The sequence below is a fragment of the Vicugna pacos genome, chromosome 14 (genome assembly GCF_048564905.1).
Source record: "Vicugna pacos chromosome 14, VicPac4, whole genome shotgun sequence".
In the NCBI taxonomy this organism is placed as follows: domain Eukaryota; kingdom Metazoa; phylum Chordata; class Mammalia; order Artiodactyla; family Camelidae; genus Vicugna; species Vicugna pacos.
The window spans coordinates 56,587,286-56,606,835 of record NC_133000.1 but is presented as its reverse complement, the minus strand read 5'-3'; the positions used below and the strand labels follow the sequence as shown (position 1 = coordinate 56,606,835).

The 19,550-nt window shown below is 32.5% G+C and overlaps 2 long non-coding RNA genes across 7 annotated transcripts in view; one reads left to right on the top strand and one right to left on the bottom strand.

Moving 5' to 3' along the window:
- The window catches only part of LOC140685537 (uncharacterized), a 96,312-nt gene extending 90,417 nt beyond the window's left edge, over positions 1-5,895 (top strand). For 5 of the 6 annotated variants that reach the window (XR_012058797.1, XR_012058798.1, XR_012058796.1 and 2 more), the window contains 3 exons: positions 2,985-3,076; positions 3,676-3,728; positions 5,361-5,709. This is a non-coding gene — a long non-coding RNA (uncharacterized lncRNA). Of the gene's footprint in view, positions 1-2,984; positions 3,077-3,675; positions 3,729-5,360; positions 5,710-5,729 lie in introns of those variants that run through there. The other variant, XR_012058794.1, reaches the window with a different exon arrangement.
- The window catches only part of LOC140685539 (uncharacterized), a 187,454-nt gene that overhangs the window by 15,155 nt on the left and 152,749 nt on the right, over positions 1-19,550 (bottom strand). The window lies entirely within an intron of this gene.

The window sequence follows — 19,550 nt, the reverse complement described above, 5'->3', positions numbered from 1 at the left end:
ATCATATAATTTTCCTTCATTTACCAAAACTTATGACCTGTTATTTGCTGTTTAATATCCAAAAAATTGGCTTAAACAAACATAATTTCAAATGTTTTAACTCCACTGTGATTCCATATAAAAGAAACAGAAAATCTTATGGTGTAAAATTGTCTATTATTATCTTTTCTTATATTATTTAGCTAATTTGTTTAATATAGATTAGTCATTCAAAACATATTTATCAGCTGCAAATTCTAAGGTGAGACACAGGCTTTGCAGAAGATTTATGTGTAATATGCAAGATAAGCAAAAATGATTTTTTTACTTTCTTTTTGATAGAAGAGATTTAGTGTCATCAGGTGATTAAAGAAAGAAACCCATATATATTCATTAGCTTATACTTTCAACCAATACCTTAATTCAATTTTAAAATAAAAATATGAATCTGTGCAAAAATTATCTTTATTTATACTCATTAGAAAAATGTATAAAGGATTTATTTTCACAGTAACTCTTTATTTAAAGAAAATGCTTACCAAAAAAAAAAAAGTTGGTTCTGTAGCTACAAGGCAACAACAAAAAGAAAATTCCTCTAAAAGGCAGAAAAACATAAAGATCTTCATTCTCATAGAACTGTTATTTCTAAACTACAAGTATAGAAACAGGAAGTAAGTCCCAGGAATATATACCTCGCAGCCAGTGAGTAATTATATTATAGTCTGAGAATTAGCTCGATCCTGTACAGAAAATATCATAAATGAATTTTAGTTACAATTTGAGACATTACTCAAAATCTAAAGAACAACAAATAGCAATGAATTCATTACATTTATTTGATTATTCATAATATCTGCATTTAAATAAATGACCTAATTATGCAATTTTATCATTTAATCATTTTTTATTTTCTTTGAATGATACAATATTTATAGTTTATTATTGGAAACCATAGAAACACTATTATAAAATTCCTGACACTGAATGTTGATTCTAATGTTTTTAAAAATCATCTTTATTTGTGCTTTAAAATTTCAGATTAGTTAATTCATGTTTTATTTATAAATAAAATGTATAAATAACATATAATGCTTCACTAATTTGTTAATTATTAATTTTTTCGCTGATCATTCATAAGCTTAAGTGTGGTTAGTTTTTTAACCATTTTTACAGATTCTTCTCTGAACCACTTGTTTATGTATCAACCAGCTTATATATATTTTGTTTTTAATCAGGATATTTGCTTTTAAAACACTTTATTAGAAAATGATGGGCCCATTGATTTTTCCAGTTGCTTTTCTCTTACGCCTTTCTATGATGATCTATTTTAATGTTTCAATATTCCTTGTTCCAGTAAATCAAGAGCAAGTTAATAGCATATAAATAGCTCTATACATTCCACAGATTATTCTGATTTTCAAAATTATTTTTTAAAAACATGGCTAATATTTATGTATATAATTACTGCTTTAGGCATTTCAGCTCATATTTATTTCCTTACCACTACAATTATGTTTCATATTAAATTATATTTAACAAATGACATATGTCATATATATCTTACTGATATTTAACAGAATAAAATTTCATTTGAAATGTTTATCTTAGAAATATGTTCATGACATCTAAGTATTTCTGGTAACACTTCTAGAATATATAACTTAATAGGTTAAAGCCTACTTCACATTCATGATTTATTTAAAAGATCTAAAAGATTCTGATGACTTCAAGTAACGTGTTAGACTAATTTGAATTCCCTCAAAGTAAATCAAAGGCCTAGTAAATATTTACATATGTAAATTGACCATAAAAAGCTCTAAAATCCAAACTATTCATCACACTTTAAAAAAGTAGAAGGTACAAACAAAAACCAAAATTGTAATTTATACTTATGTAACCTAGATGATGGGGATGGAGTAAATGTCAACATTTCTTTTAAGTAGGCCAAACACTGCAGAATCACCCAAAACAGAGTTATAGAGTTTTATGTGAACATCTAATTTTGTTTTTTGGTTTCTTTGCATAGAACTGAATGACACAGGGAAGAATGTAGCCACACACAGACATCAGTGTTTCTCTGCTCCATGGTAGTGGCTTTAGAGAGTATTTACTCAACCACAAATATCCATTAGTGTTCCATCATGTTGTCAACCAGTCAGGCATTATTTGAAACCTTCCAGTAATAAGAGTCAAATGCTACACTAAGCAATGTCACCTTCTTGTGGATGATAAAACTCTGGTTGCCCAAGTTCTATGTTTATTGCCCACAGTTTTACATAGAGCTCTGCCCAGTGTTAAGTCTTCATATGCTTTCCTTTTCAGTAAGCTGGCGATAATAAAGTTTACAAGACCATGTGAATATTAAGACTTGCTGGATGTGAAGTACTTAGAAGATTAAGCCATAGCAGGTGTAAGAGGGTCTGTGCTGACAAAATCTGGTCCCCTTCTCCTGCTGACACACCCATCCCCCCGATGCTGGGACTGTTGCAGGCAACTGGCTGAGAGCTACAGCTCTCACTGAAACGTGCCCCTGTTCACAAGGCTCTGCCTCACTGAAGGTGAGCCCAGGGGTGTGCTGGAGCCAGCTCCTGCTGACTGAAAGAACCTATTGTCAAATACTGAAGGATTTGGCTACACTGTAGCTCAACTCATGGTAGCATCTGTTTGATGCCATAAAAATCAGAGCTTTTTTCGTTTGCTGTTTTTCATTCTTCTGAAGATCTGGTTTAAGAGCACACCAGTGGGCATAAACCTTAAACAAGGTAGTGAGATACTCTCTCATTTTGGTACAACTCTGAACAGCCATCCTAGCTCTACATTACCAGCCCCTCCCACCCCCCCAGCCCCCCAGCCATTAGATTAGCCAAGGACTCATTTGCCACCAACTTTCAGGTCAGTTTCTCCTCCCCAATCTTGCCTCCTCACAGCCTTACAGTTGTATCTTTTGAGGATGTGTCCCAATATATTTTCTGCATTCAGTTCTCTTTTAAATGTCTGTTTTCCAGAAAAGCAGTATTTTGGATACCAGAACCTAAAATGAGAATATGGAAATGCAGCTCTCAGAGGTTCTCCAGCCAAGAAGATCTCTTTGTTGGTGGTAAGGCATTTAGATGACGTTTAACATGCTGGAGCTGGATCTCTTTCAGCTTTACTTTCATTCTCATACATTCTACAAGTATTATTTTTTTATATCTAGAAGAGTTTTTAACTTGATGGCTAATTAGATTTTGAGCCATTTTAATTCTCTTGCTCAACACTTCTATTTTTATTATAGTCATCATATTTTTAAATTTCAAAGAGCTTTCATTTTATTTTATGTGCTTTTTCTTTATGTTGTAAAATCTACTACATATAATTTGAATGCTTTCTTTTAATTTCTGGGTTACTATTACATCTACTATGTTAGCTGTTCAGTTTGGTTTCTCACTTATGTTGCTCATTTATGCAGCAAATATGTATTTAAGTAATGCTCTATATGCTTCAAATCTGAATGAAAGAAATAAGCATTAATTACTGCCTTTTTAAGGTGGTACTCTGAAATTTTATATTTGGTTTTTCACTCATTTAGTCTGAATGAAAGACTAAATTAATTCATAGAATAAGCTTGATGTGTTCAAAACACTGTACATGTTATATGTATTACTAACATTGTGCATCAAAAATGAAAATATGTGAAAGATTCTTATTTATTTCCAGGTATAATGATTCATGCATTGATAATGAAGAAACAGCAATAGGACTGCTTTAAGGTAGCCTGGTGTCATCAATACAATTGCTTCACTGGAGCCTAGACTATACACTAATGAATAAATTATTATAACATTTTTATGCCATACAGTATTACAGTCGTATTCATAACACAGTACTGGAAGCATTGTTACATTTATGATAGGCTTACACAGTTTCTCCAATTGTGAGAGAGACTGGCATACTGTATGATAGTGTCATTCTTTGAAAACAAATTTATAAAACAATAAGAAAACAAACAAGTAACTAATTTTATATTAAATGTCACTTACCTTATGTCTATATAAGGATAGATTAGTATCTACATATATTTTATGCATTCACAACATAACTTTTTTTTTGATAATTTTGAAGCTATGCAGTTTGCTTGCAATTTTTTTTCCAATTGTCACAAATTGGCAAAAAAAATTCCCATATGCTTATTGAAAAAACCCACATGTAAGCAGACCTGCACAGTTCAAATGTGTGTTCTTCAAGGGTCAACTGCAAATCTGAATAATTTTTATACTTTGCTGAATGTACTACTAATTTCCAGGAAAAATACTAAGAGTAAACTATGTACAATAATATAATTTAAAAGTGGTGATAGCTGTAACAAAAGGAAAATACATACTGCTATATTAGAAATGTGCCAAATGCTGCTACTAGTACTACACGTAAATCATCTTCATATCTGTCTCTGCCCAAAATAGAAAATGATGCAGAAAATTTTCATACTGTTCAAAAAAGCCAATTAATAAAACAGTCTGCCAGGCATGTGAGGGATCTATCCCAGTCTGAGCAGTCAAACCAAATATGGTAGGTCACCGAAGTGCCATTTGGCACATTACTGCATTAGTGTGGGACCTGCATATCCTAGAACATTTAATGCAGCTTTCCAAATTGCCTAGCTCTCATCCAATTCAAGCACTGGATAAAAGAAGATTGGCTGCATTTCTGTTTATGAGTTTCTCCAAAGAATATTTTTGGTATGATGTCTCAATGCACATTTTTAACTGATACCAACAATTTTATAAAAGGAAGAAAATAAGGGCATACATAGATCCTGTTATTGAACAAACTGGGATAAATATTCACATTTGATTCAAGTCCAATGACATGACAATTACTGCCTGCCTCAACAAGTATTATTCACACAGTGGTTTGGCCCAATAATTTCAAAAAATCATTAATTTAACTAAACAAATGTTAAAGACCTCTACAGTTAGAACAATGTAACTGAAATGACCACTATTTATACCAGCATATTCCACCAAAGCAATATAGTCCCTTTCCAAATTATTATGTCTGGTAAATAATAAACATTTAATTAGCTTTGTTATTTGTATCAGTGTATATTTAAAATCCACTTTAACTTAGATCACAAAGCCGAATGCTGCTCATCTAAAAACGTCATGCAAATTTTATATAAAGATTAGTATTCTGTAGATTTTGCTTTAATTTGTTAGTGTTAATTTATTCTTCCCCGGTACTGTTTTCTCAAACATTGTTTTGTGATCTAAGCAGTTCACCCACATGTCAGAATTGCTGCACATTTAATAATGTGGCACTAGCCAAAGCAGCAGGTCAGAGTATGGTATCCATAGCAACACTTTTATGACCACTTTTTTTTGCCTCTCTGATGGTGCTTTCAGGTCTGTTGGTAAATCTCAGAAGCACTGTGCCTAGTCTCTCAAAGCTTCATAAACATTCCTTGATATGGCTGCTTTGCAGCATAATGAATTTGGGGGACAAAACTGCTCAACAGGATTCAGTGCAACAGCGAACAGCACCAGTAGCTGTGCAGTATACACAGGTGAAGGATTCTGATAAACCAGGGCGTCAGTCTCTTACCTTGGGACCTGTGGAGGAATTCTGCAGCCTCAGAGGGCCTGATCTTATCTTCCTGGTAATGGCCTACCTAAAATTATTTCTTTAAAATTTCTCTAAAATTCCCCTTCAATTTGCCATGATTTATCCACACATAAAAAGGGAGCACCTTGATTTATTTTATTTTATTCTAGGGAGGAAGGAGTTGACACATGAGGTGCATTAAGGTAACATACATGTAAGTGTGCCAGCCTGGGCACACACAGGACACCCCACTTCAGGTCTTGGGCATGAAGGCAGTGCAAGCCCTTCCAAAAAATTAAAAAGGTTACTTGTTTTCCATTGTAGTATGATTATAATTTGTATTTTTCAGTATCTATTAAGACAATTATGTGATTTTTATTTTGGAAAGCTTTAGTTTCTAATATTTACCTATTTAATATGGAGATAAAATGTACTGATTATTTTTAATAAAATTTACAATATTCATAAGTGAAACTGATTTTGAATTTAATTAGTTAATATTTTTGCTACTTTTTTGCCTTTTTTACTTCCATGACATGTGTATCTGTGCACATGTTTGCAAATATACACACACTCATACCATATATATATATATATATATATATATATATATATATATATACACACACACACTTCTCATATGTTTTCAATTTTTCATAATAGTATTAAATGTTGAATTTCTTGATGTTTTGGAAGAAATTAATGAGTGCAAATTTTGTACTTGACACATTCTGAAGAATGGATTTTCAATAATTTTAAATGGGCTTCTAAGTTACCTCAGCTCTTTAGATTTTCTAAGTTTCAGAATTTTTTTTTCAAAAATTATATCTTCCTAAAAATAATCTCTTAACATATCTTAATTTACTATCATTGACTATTACAATATGATACTATGCCTTTTTAATGCTCACCTTTTCCCTTCAACCAATATATGTTTAATGACTATTTTCTATCAGTTATTCTGGGCATAGGATTTGACCACATGGCCCCTCCATTCACCTTATCTAATAATCCTCCTTGGTATTCTTGACTGAATATCTCAACCCTTTCACTTTTTACCTCTGAATTATACCTTTTGAAACTTTATATATTTACATTTTGGTGTAAAAAGGTTTTAGACTGAATTACGAATCCTGTATTTTTTCCTTCATTTCTTATTGATCTCTTTGTTCTTTGATCATTACATATTTTTCCTTTCTTGCTTTTTCCTAAATTATGTCTTATTTTTAATAGCTTGACTTGAAAGCTTTTTTTAAACATATTGTATTTTTTTAACAAGGCAAATGTTTGAGCCGATGCGGTTTTTTGTCCTTTTTAGTATGAATTAGGCATGACTCATAGGTATGGTATCTTCTGTATAAGAAATGTGCTTATAGACTCAGTCATGTTCCTGATTTTGAGGACTTTAACTAAGGGAAATGATGTAATTTGATGTACATTTTTTAAAAGGTCACTATTTATACTGGGGGGATGACTTATAGAAATGTTATGACTGTATGTGGAAGGCCACTGAGATAGTTACCCATGTTGCAATCCATTCTGTGTCTCAAGAAGCCTATTCTACAAGGGGCTACAAAGAAAAGATAGAATCAGAAGAGAGCCTAATTTCACTGACACACATATGTCCTAAGAAAAGTTCTTGATTCACTTGACAACATAGAGTTCTCTGTGAGATAGGACCGTGTTACAGGTGGTCTGGTACAGCCCTATGCTAATCTGTGGGGACAAGTCTGGTGCCAACACTTGGCCAAGACAAAGCCAAGATGGACTAGCTAGTGAGTGATAATGCTTTGTTTTAAAGGTTTGAAATTCCCCCTTGACATAACAGTACATACTTGAAAATTCTTATTCACACAGTTAAAATAATAACCAAAACGTACATCAGAGAATTTTTATGAGTATTATATGAATCAACTTTATGTGAAGCACTTAGTATCTGGCACATACTAGGTGCTATGTAATATTAACATTAACTCTATCAGATGCTGAAATGTGCTTTAAATACAACAATGAAAGGAAAGTGCTTTCTGTGGTACATGGGTAAGTTAATGAGCACCGCTACCCAAAGCCTTACCAAGTAGAAAAATACGATAACCATCTGAGTGTTAAACTGCAAATACTTCTGATTCATTACAGATGAGCTCCATTGTTATGTAAAAATGATACGGCCCTGGGCTTAGTTGCTATACGGCTGATCCTATTAGAGTACAGAAAGGAAAAGGACATCAAGTCAGAATGTGAGTCTTCAGCAAAGGAACCATGAACTAAGATTAGAGGAGAAAATATTTGCAGAATAATTTAAAACTGTCAAAAAGAAAGTGCTCCTGCTTCGGAAACCAGTCCCTGGTCTTGTCGGCATGTTATTTTAGAAGATAATCAGACTATCGATCACTGTGCTATGCACCAGAAATTAACACAACGTTGTAAGCTAGCTATACTTCAGTTTAAAAAAAGAAGATATCAGACTGTCAATCAAACTATTAGATTTAATTAACTAGCGAGGCTCCCTTACTTTGCTAATGTGTCCAAGAGTCAAGTAGTAAGTCTCAATGAAGTTCACATGTATGCTACTAGCCTAGAGAGATGTCAATCAGACCATCACTATTATCAATTACTGTATAATCACTTACATATTCTATTTTACATATACATCTAATACAAAAGTAAAATATTATGAGCAAATAACACCTAATTCCCATTTATTTATTTGGTCATTTATTTTTATAAATTAGTATCATAGATCTTTTAGTTTTTATATAGCTTTTTAAAAAAACTGAATGGATTCATTAAAAATTTCTGAGAAATGGCTTCCTAAGCAGACTCTGAGGTTGGTGTGGCTTCTGGGGCTGAGGCCAACAGTCTGTATGTATCTAACATGACTTTCTTAATGTGTGCCATTTTAGCCATTTGGATTTTCCCAAGTAATAATTAATGTCATGGCATTTTCTCTGTTTTCAAACTGCTGCAAGCTGAAATACAAAATTATGCTAGTGGGTTGGGAACAACAACAACAAAAACCCAGTCTGTTTAGCTGTCTATAATCAGCAAAAGGCTTTAGTATTGTATAATAGAAGTATTATTTGGATAGAGGAATGTGGGACAAGGAATAAGTGACAGATGAGGATTATATAGAAGGATTAATTGCATAGCACAGGGAGAAAACCAGAAAAAAGATATTAGGAGACCATGAGTAAAGTATAAATAATCAACTTTGACTAATGCTTTGAAGTCAACTAGAAATAATGCATAAAAAATTAGATGCATACTCTTACTGTGTTACTTCGTAACCCCATACCACCAAACACACACACACAAACCCACAATTATACCTAAGGAATACTGCATCTGAAACCAACCCTCAAACTTGTAAAATAATTGCTTCCCTCCTTTAGTCAATATATATAAGACCTCAATAAGTGAGTTGAGATAAAGTCATTTGTAGCTTATTTGACAGCAGCATTATAAATGAGTAGGTATATTTTCTTTCTTTTTTTTAAACATTTTTTTATTGATTTATAATCATTTTAAAATGTTGTGTCAAATTCCAGTGTAGGGCACAATTTTTCAGTTATACATGAACATATATATATTCATTGTCACATTTTTTTCTCTGTGAGCAACTATAAGATCTTGTATATATTTCCCTGTGCTATACAATATAATCTTGTTTATCTATTCTGAAATTTTGAAATGCAGTCTATCCCTTCCCACCCTCTGCCCCCTTGGCAACCACAAGTTTGTATTCTATGTCTATGAGTCTATTTCTGTTTTGTATTTATGCTTTTTGTTTTTTTCTTAGATTCCATATATGAGTGATCTCATATGGTATTTTTCTTTCTCTTTCTGGCTTACTTCACTTAGAATGACATTCTCCAGGAGCATCCATGTTGCTGCAAATGGTGTTATGTTGTCAGTTTTTATGGCTGAATAGTATTCTATTGTATAAATATACCAACTCTTCTTTATCCAGTCATCCATTGATGGACATTTAGGCTGTTTCCATGTCTTGGCTATTGTAAATAGTGCTGCTATGAACACTGGGGTGCAAGTGTCATTCTGAAGTAGGGTTCCTTCTGGATACAAGCCCAGGAATGGGATTCCTGGGTCATACGGTAAGTCTATTCCTAGTCTTTTGAGGAATCTCCATACTGCTTTCCATAGTGGCTGCACCAAACTGCATTCCCACCAGCAGTGTAGGAGGGTTCCCCTTTCTCCACAGCCTCTCCAGCATTTGTCATTTGTGGATTTTTGAATGATGGCCATTCTGACTGGTGTGAGGTGATACCTCATCATAGTTTTGATTTGCATTTCTCTGATAATTAGTGATATTGAGCATTTTTTCATGTGCTTATTGATCATTTCTATGTCTTCCTTGGAGAATTGCTTGTTCAGGTCTTTTTCCCATCTTTGGATTGGGTTGTTTGGTTTTTTCTTATTAAGTCATATGAGCTGCTTATATATTCTGGAGATCAAGCCTTTATCGGTTTCATTTGCAAAGATTTTCTCCCATTCCGTAGGCTGTCTTTTTGTTTTACTTATGGTTTCCTTTGCTGTGCAGAAGCTTGTAAATTTCATTAGGTCCCATTTGTTTATTCTTGTTTTTATTTCTTCTAGGAGAAAATTTTTGAGATATATGTCAGATAATGTTTTGGCTATATTTTCCTCTAGGAGGTTTATTGTATCTTGTCTTATGTTTAAGTCTTTGATCCATTTTGAGTTGATTTTTGTGTATGGGGTAAGGGAGTGTTCTAACTTCATTGTTTTACATGCTGCTGTCCAGTTTTCCCAACACCATTTGCTGAAGAGACTGTCTTGATTCCATTGTATATTCTTGCCTCCTTTGTCGAAGATGAGTTGACCAAAAGTTTGTGGGTTCATTTCTGGGCTCTCTATTCTGTTCCATTGGTCTATATGTCTGTTTTTGTACCAATACATTGCTGTCTTGATGACTGTAGCTCTACAGTATTGTCTGAAGTCTGGGAGAGTTATTCCTCCAGCCTCTTTCTTTCTCTTCAGTAATGCTTTGGCAATTCTAGGTCTTTGATGGTTCCATATAAATTTTGTTATGATTTGTTCTAGTTCTGTGAAATATGTCCTGGGTAATTTGATAGGGATTGAATTAAATCTGTAGATTGCCTTGGGCAGTGTGACCATTTTAACAATATTGATTCTTCCAATCCAAGAGCATGGGATATCTTTCCATTTTTTAAAGCCTTCTTTAATTTCCCTCATCAATGGTTTATAGTTTTCTGTGTATAATTCTTTCACCTCCTTGGTTAGGTTCATTCCTAGGTATTTGATTACTTTGGGTGCTATTTTAAAGGGGATTGTTTCTTTACTTTCTTTTTCTGTTGATTCATTGTTAGTGTAAAGAAATGCCACTGATTTTTGAACATTAATCTTGTAACCTGCTACCTTGCCGATTTCTTCGATCAGCTCTAGTAGTTTTTGTGTGGACGTTTTAAGGTTTTCCATATATAGTAACATGTCGTCGGCATACAGTGACACTTTCACCTCTTATTTTCCAATTTGGATCCCTTTTATTTCTCTCTCTTGTCTGATTGCTGTGGCTAGGACTTCCAAGACTATACTGAATAGGAGTGTTGATAGTGGGCATCCTTGTCTTTTCCCAGATTTTAGTGGGAAGCTTTTGAGTTTTTCACCATTGAGTACTATGCTGGCTGTAGGTTTGTCATATATAACTTTTATTATGTTGAGATATGTCCCCTCTGTACCCACTTTGGTGAGAGTCTTTATCAGAAATGGGTGTTGAATTTTATCAAATGCTTTTTCTGCGTCTATTGAGATGATCATGTGGTTTTTGTCCTTTCTCTTGTTGGTGTGATGTATTACACTGATTGATTTACATATGTTGAACCACCCTTGTGTCCCTGGATGAACCCCACTTGATCATGATGTATAATCTTTTTTATGTGTTGTTGGATTCTATTTGCTAATGTTTTGGTGAGGATTTTGGCATCTATCTTCATCAGTGATATTGGCCTATAATTCTCTTTTTTGGTAGTGTCTTTGCCTGGTTTTGGTATCAGGGTAATGGTGGCTTCATAGAATGAGATTAGGAATATTTCCTCCTTTTCAATCTTCTGGAAGAGTTTGAGAAGGACTGGTATGAGTTCTTTGTATGTTTGGTAGAATTCCTCGGTGAAGCCGTCTGGTCCTGGACTTTTATTTGTAGGGAGGTTTTTTTATTGCTAATTCAATTTCATTTCTAGTGATTGGTTTGTTCAAGTGGTCAGTTTCTTCCTGCAGTCTTGGTGGACAGTATGTTTCCAGAAACTTGTCCATCTCCTCTGGGTTATCCAGTTTGGTTCCATATAGTTTTTCATAATATTCTGATATGATATTCTGTATTTCTATTTTATTTGTTGTAATTTCTCCATTCTCCTTTCTTATTTTGCTAGTTTGTGCTCTCTCTTCTTTGTGAGTTTGGCCAGAGGTTTATCGATTTTATTTACTTTTTCAAAAAGCAGCTTTTGGTTTGATTGATTTTTTTCTATGGTTTTTTAATCTTTATTTTAATTTCCTTCCTTCTGCTGCCTTTTGGGGTTTTTTTTTTTTGTTCTTCTTTTTCTAGTTCATTCAGCTGGTGGGTTAAATTGTTTATTCGAGATTGTTATTCTTTTATGAGGAAGGCCTGTATCACTGTAAACTTCTCTCTTAGCACTGCCTTTGCTGTGTCCTATAAATTTTGTGTGGTTGTGTTTTCATTTTCATTTGTCTCAAGGTATTTTTTAATTTCAGCTTTGATCTCCTCATTGACCCACTGGTTTTTTTAATAGCATATTGTTTAATTCATGCTTTCCTTTTGTTCTCCTTTGTTTCTCTGTGGTTGATTTCTAGTTTCATGGCATTGTGGTCAGTAAAGATGCTTGACATAATTTCTATCTTCTTAAAATTGCTGAGGTTTCTTTGAGTAGGTATGTTTTCAAAGGTAGATAATGTATCTTAATTATAAATTGATGATTGGCAAGTTAAAATACCTACTTGCTTTTTTCCCCCAAGCCTGTCTTAGGTAGATTCTTCTTTTCTGTATAAATGCAATTATTGCTACACTGGCAATAATAATGCAATATATTTAATCCTAATTCTAATTACATATAGTATATATAATTAAATTATATATTATATTAAGTATTATAATTATTTAATTATAATTCTATTTCTTAATTTGATTATATGCAAAATTTTCTAAATTTCTCATTTAGGCTTATTTTTAAGCCAACTGGGACAGATCCAAAGCATGGTAATTTTTATGCCTGTTATGTAAGTTTTTCTAAAAAACAGTTTTTCATCTTTCATATAGCTTTTACCTGGTGAAATATGACTTCAAGAACATGTGCATACATTATTGGTTTCCATTTTAAACAGCAGTAATATATGATAAAGTATGTCATAAAAAGCCATTTGAAAAGTTTAAATGTTTAAATGTTTCCTGGTATTTTAAAGAGATGCAGAAATTTAAGGGAAAAAATAGCTCTAAATGGATTCAACTACTCTCATGAAAAGTGTGAAGTGCCTCAACAAGTATTTATATATTATGGTGTGAAAGAGACCACTGGAAAGCCCTACTCAGGAGCCTGTCATTTACTTGGTCTTTTCTGAGGAGCCTGAATCCAAGCAGGTGTAGACATACTTGACATCTACAGAAATAAATATGAGGTGTTCTTTGTGACATTACTGAGAACAGTATTAAATGTGCTCATCATTATTGTCAAAAATACTATAATTATAGACACATTCCAAAATTAATACATTATTAAATAACATTTACAGAATAAGAAAAAAACCTTCTCATTGAAAAATGGACTATTGCATATCATACCAAAAACCCCCTTTTGCATTATGATAGATGATCATTGTTGCATTTAATTTATTATGAACTTTTAATTATAGTTAAAAATAATTACGGAAAAAAAGTTATGCTTTCATATGCTTTTCTTCGTAGTGAAAAAACGAGAGAATTCAAATGATTGGATGCTCGTGGTTGAAATGTTACAAGGAAATATGCCTCTAAAAAGAAATTCACGATTAAAATTCCAAAAAGGAAGCTTTATCTTTGGTTCTGCTTCAAGCCATGATAGAATAACAGGGAAATGGTTTTCTCTCCTGTCTTAAACAGCTGGAAAACTAGATAAAATATATGAACCAAAGGTGTTCAGACACTGGATAACAGGCAGCATATGCATGTGAACCCTGAAGTAAGGCAGTCAAATGAGAGGAATGCAATGACTGCTTTAGCTTGGTACCTGTAGCCAATTCCAGGGAGCAGTAAAGAAAGGGGAAACAGAGTCCAACTGCCTTCCTGAGTTGAGGAGACACAGATAAAAGTAAGTGGAGGCCTAGAAAGCTAGATTGTGTGGGTTATAAGACCAGAGAGGTGAGAACTACATAGAACAAAAACAGAAGATTCCCTTAGGTGTTTGGGATAATGCTGACCTTCACACCTGTAAAAGGAAAAGTGAAAGAGTTACAGAGTAGAATGATGGTTACCAGGGGCTGAAAGCAAGCATCAAAGTGAACACACTCATGCAGGTAACTTCACTGCATGCTGAAACAAGCCTACCGCCATTTAATGAAATACATCAAAATCTAGCAAATACAGAAGTAAAATTTAGAATGTTCCATATCCAATTAAAACTTATAATGCAAGGAAAAATAAGAGAAAATAAAGCTCATAACCAAGGGAAAATATCAATCAACAGAAATAGCCCAAGAGATTACAGAGATGATAATCCTAGCAGACAAGGATATTAAATAGCTATTGTAAACATATTCAGTGCACTCAAGAAGATCAAGTGAACATTAACATGATGAGGCAAGAACAAAGAAAATACTAAAAAATGCTAAAGTAGCTTCTGGAGATAGATAGGACATACAATATCTAACATGGACACAGAGTGTTAGAAACTACGGAAGAAGGCATGCCCTTACAAACTTAACAGTGAAACTCTCCTAAATGAAGTAGAGAAAAAAGACAGCTAATGAAAAAATGAACAAAACATGCAAAACCTATGGTACAATCTCAAGCAGTTTAGAACACGTAAATTGAACTCTATAGGAGAAGAGATACAGGGAGCATAAGAATATATTGGAAGAAACAATAGCTGAAACATTTTAAAATTCAGTAGAAATTATAAATCTATAGGTGGAAGAATCAATGAGTTCCAAGCCAGGAAAGAGAAAGAAAACACCACCAGGGCACATTATAAGCACATGGCTATCAATCATGATAAAAGAAAAATTTAATTTGGAGGGAAAAGTCACATTATGTAAGGAAGAAAAAATTATATATATGACTTCTTTTAAAATTATGTAAACTAAAAAACAAAAGAGTAGTATCTGTTGTGAGGCAGAATGATATTTAAAGGAAGACAGTGATAAGATAAGCTGTGTAGTGAAAACACTGGCAGAATTTCTGAAATAGATGATAAGCAATAATGGTGATAAAATAACAGGCAATACTCAGTGTAAAAGAAGGAAAGAAAAAAATATGAAGAACATATGCAAAAACAGAACAAGTGGTAATTATTGATAATATATTAAAATAAATAGTCTAACATTCTGATTAAAATACAGAAAGGGACAGATTTAATGATAGAGTAAGACACAAAAAGCAAGACTGAAATCATATATTACATGTAAAGTCAGTGGTAGTTTAAATGGAAAATAGGGAAGACAGAGTAATTGCATCAAAGTAATGTCAAAGTAAAATTTTAAGGAAAAATCAGGCTAAAAAGGGATACTTCATAATGATAATGATGTGCATCATGAGAACATAAAAACCATGAGTTTGCAATTATTAACAGAATGTCAAAATATTAGATGCAACCAAATTTACAATACAAAAAAGAAAAATTGACAAATCCACACTTACATTTGGAAATTGTAATCGTTCTTTTTCCGTAATTTATAAAAGAAGCAGTAGAACATACACAAGGTTCTAGATTTGAACAGCGCCTTGCAACCAATTTAAATTATATTACATAAAAAGCCTAGCAAGAGTGGAATGCAGGTTCCTTTCAAGTGTACACTAAACATTTCCCTATATGGACAGTACTAACAAAGGAGGTCTCAGTACATTAAAAAAGGTCAGCAGCTATAAAAGGATATCTCTAACCACAACTGAGTTAAACTAAAAACAAAATCAGGGAAGTTCTTAACATTGGAAAATACAACACTTATCTGTGTAAACCATGGGAAAGAGGAAATCACATGGCAAATTAGAAAATATTTTGAATAATAAAAAAAATGATAGCTCAACATACCAAAATTGTGAGATGCAGTCAAGTACTGTTGAGACCGTAATGACACTAACCTAGAACAGGAAATTCCATTTTGGATAGATTAGCAAAATTAGAGGCCTATGCTGACAGATTTCAAGGCTAGCTTCAAAACTACATCAAGCAAGACCATGTGGACAAGATGCCAGGGTAGCTTTCAGATCAATGGAACAGAATAGAAAGTGTAAATGAAGATTTTCACATACATAATAAATTGATATTCAATAAAGGTATGTCAGTAAAGAGCATTCAACAAATGATGCTAGAAACCTTGGACAGCTATTACAAGCCTTAGCAAAATAAAGAATCTTGACCCTTACTTTACATTACATAAAAATACTGAGTGATGCACAATACATTGTTGTACCTTATTTTATACCTGATAGTTGGTACCCCTTAATCCTCCACCTCCATCTTGTCCCTCCCCCTTCCCTCTCCCCACTGGTAACCACTAGTTCCTTCTTGACATCTTTGAGTCTGTTTCTTCTCTGTTACATTCACTAGTTTGTTGTATTTTTTTTAGATTCCACGTGTAAGTGGTATCTTCCAGTATTTGTCTTTCTCTGTCTGACTTATTTCGCTTAGCATAATGCCCTCCAAGTGCAATAACTATAAATGAAGTATAACCTTTAAAAATTATGAGTCACTGTACTGTATACCTGTAACATATAATATTGTATATCAACTACTTTTCAATTTACAAAATATGATATTGTAAAATAAATAAATAAAGTTTATAAAAAATTACTTCAAGAAAAAGTACTGAGTGAGCATGGATCATAAATCCATTTATAATAGACCAGACTAAATTTTCTAGAGAAAACCGCTGAAGAAGGTGTTTGTGATCTTGGGTTAAGCAAGTAATTTTTAAGCTACAAATAATAAATTATTTAACTTCATCAAAATTTAAAAGTTTTGCTTTTCAAAAGACCTTGTTAAGAAAATGAAATGGGATGCTACAGACTGGGAGAAAGTATTTGCAAACATATATCTGATATAAAAAGAAGTTGTATCTAAAATATAAAAACTCATACTTAAGAATGAGACAAGTATCTCAATTTCAAACAATTTGACTACACACACAAAGAAGTATAACTTGAAAACAAGGACATAAAAGGTTGCTCTATATTATTAGTCATAATGGGGGTAAAAATTAAAAGCCTGAGAATACAAAGTTGAGGATACAGCACAATAGAAATTTTCATACGTTGCTGGGGAAATGCAAAATTGTACATCTTTTTGTACAAGTTTTTGGCTACATCTTACAAAATCAACTGTATACTCACCATACAACTCAGCAATCTCACATCTAGGTATTCAGCCAAGAGAAATGAAAACATATGCCAAATAATAATTATATTTCAATGGTACAGTGAAAGTATATGCTTAAATAATGATTATATTCAAATAGTAGTAGCTTTACTCATATAAGAAAGATAAAAACCAAATGTCCATTAGAAGATTAATGAATAAAAGATACGATACATCTATACAATGGAATACTATTCAGCAATTAAAAATAATGAACAACTGACAGGCTCGACAAGATGGATGCATGTCAAGATATGTATGCTAATTAAAGATGACAGACACAAAATACTGCATGTTGTATGATTCCATTTATATTTAATTCTAGAGAAAACCATAGGGACAAAAATCAGGTCAGTTGCCTGCAGTGTCTGGAGCTTTGATGTAGGAATTGACTCACTCAAGATATTCATGAGACCAAAAATAATTCCTTAATAATATTAAGGGGTTTTTTCCTCCTAATTCTGACATTTATACAAATAGCAAAAAAAAAAAAAAAAAAAAGTAATGGTGAGTAAAACATCTATTGATTTAGCTGAATGAACACAGTGGCTTTGGAAATGTGCAGTCACCGTATGTTTTTCACTGAAGACTCAGTAAAAGATAATATACTAGTGAAGAATTTCTTTTAAGAATGCTTTTGATTACTTAGTAAAAAAGTTAAATACGTTAAGTCTCAACCCTTGAAAAAGTATTTTAATATCATTTACCATAAAACGGGAAGTACACTTCTGCTGCATTCCAAACTACAAATTATAAAAGCTGTCTACATGGGTTGACAAACTATGGTCCATTGACCAAATCTGGCTCATCATTTATTTTTACAAATAAATGTTTATTGGAACCCAGTCATGCTTAGTTGTTTGTATATAATCTAAAGCTGTATTTATGCTGCAACAGCAGCACAGACTAGCTGTGACAGACACAATAGAGTATTGACCAAAATGCCTAAAACATTTACTATCTGGCTGTTCACAAAAAAGTCTGCTAAACCCATGGCTAGAGGAAGAGCACTAATTAAAGTGATTTTTCCTGGAATACATTTTTGATAAAATATCTGATAAAGTTGTTTATATTTGGATGTCTGGCAGTTATTTTCACAAAAATGTACAAAATAAGATTATAACCTCAAATAAAAAAATCTGTTAGTATTTGTTGATAATATAAAAAAATGTAGAACTTTGAAACACTTTTCTGCTACCATGAATATATGAGCTCCCTAAAAATTAAAGATTCTTCTAATAAAATCACTGATGATACTAACATATTGATTACTTTGATATTAGCAAAATGAATCTAACAATATATACATAAAATACTATAATTTCAATACATGCAAAAAAGCACTTCACAAAATAAGACATCAATTCATGGTAAGGACTCTCAGCAAACTAATAGAAGGGAATGTTCTCAAAAATCTGATAAAACACATTTCTAGTAAAAAGAGCTAACATCCTACTTAATGGTGACAGACTGGATGCACTCTTACTAAATTAAGGAACAAGAGAAGGATGTAAACTCTCATCATTTCTATTCACTGTTGTATTTGAGTTTCTAAGCAGTGCAATAAAGCAAGAACTAAAATAAAAATTATCCATAAAGGAAAAGAATAAATAAAACTGTCTTTATTCACAGACACCATGATTCACTATAGAGAAAACTTTAAAAGCATCTACAAAAAGCGACCTAATATATGACTTTTTTCAACTTTACGCAACACTATGCAAGGTCATTATACAAAAAATCAATTGTACGTCTACATATCAGCATTTGGAATCTGCATTGAATAAAGTACCCTATTACAGCCCCCCCAAATTAAATAAGTATAAAACCGAAAAAATATGTCCAAAACTTGTATGATGAAAACAGCAAATCACTGATTCAAGAAACCTATGAAGACCTAAATAAATGTAGTGATACACTGCATTCAAGGTGGAACTAAATATAGGTACCAGTTCTAATGAAGAGAATTTTTTGGTAGAAATTGATACACTTTTTTTAAGCTTGTCTTAAATTTGTACTATAAGGTTTCTGAAGGGTTGTCTTTTTCCAGTTTTAAAAATATCATACCATGTGTTTTATATATCTAAATATATATTCCAGCATTTCTAGTTTTATTCTCAGAAAGAATGTTCAACTAATAATAATCATAAATGGTAAGAGAAGAAAAAGCATGCTTCCAATAATTATAGATAGTCCTCGGCTTTTTCTTTTCTTTTTTTAATGAACAAACTGAAGCATCTTTTAAAAAAATAAAAATTTTAGTTTAGATTCATATTTTATGTTTGATGAGTTATGCAAATATTCTCTAGTCTCTCTCTTATATTTAGAAATACATTGTTTTTGTTTACCTAATACATTTTCTTCTTCAAATGTCTTACG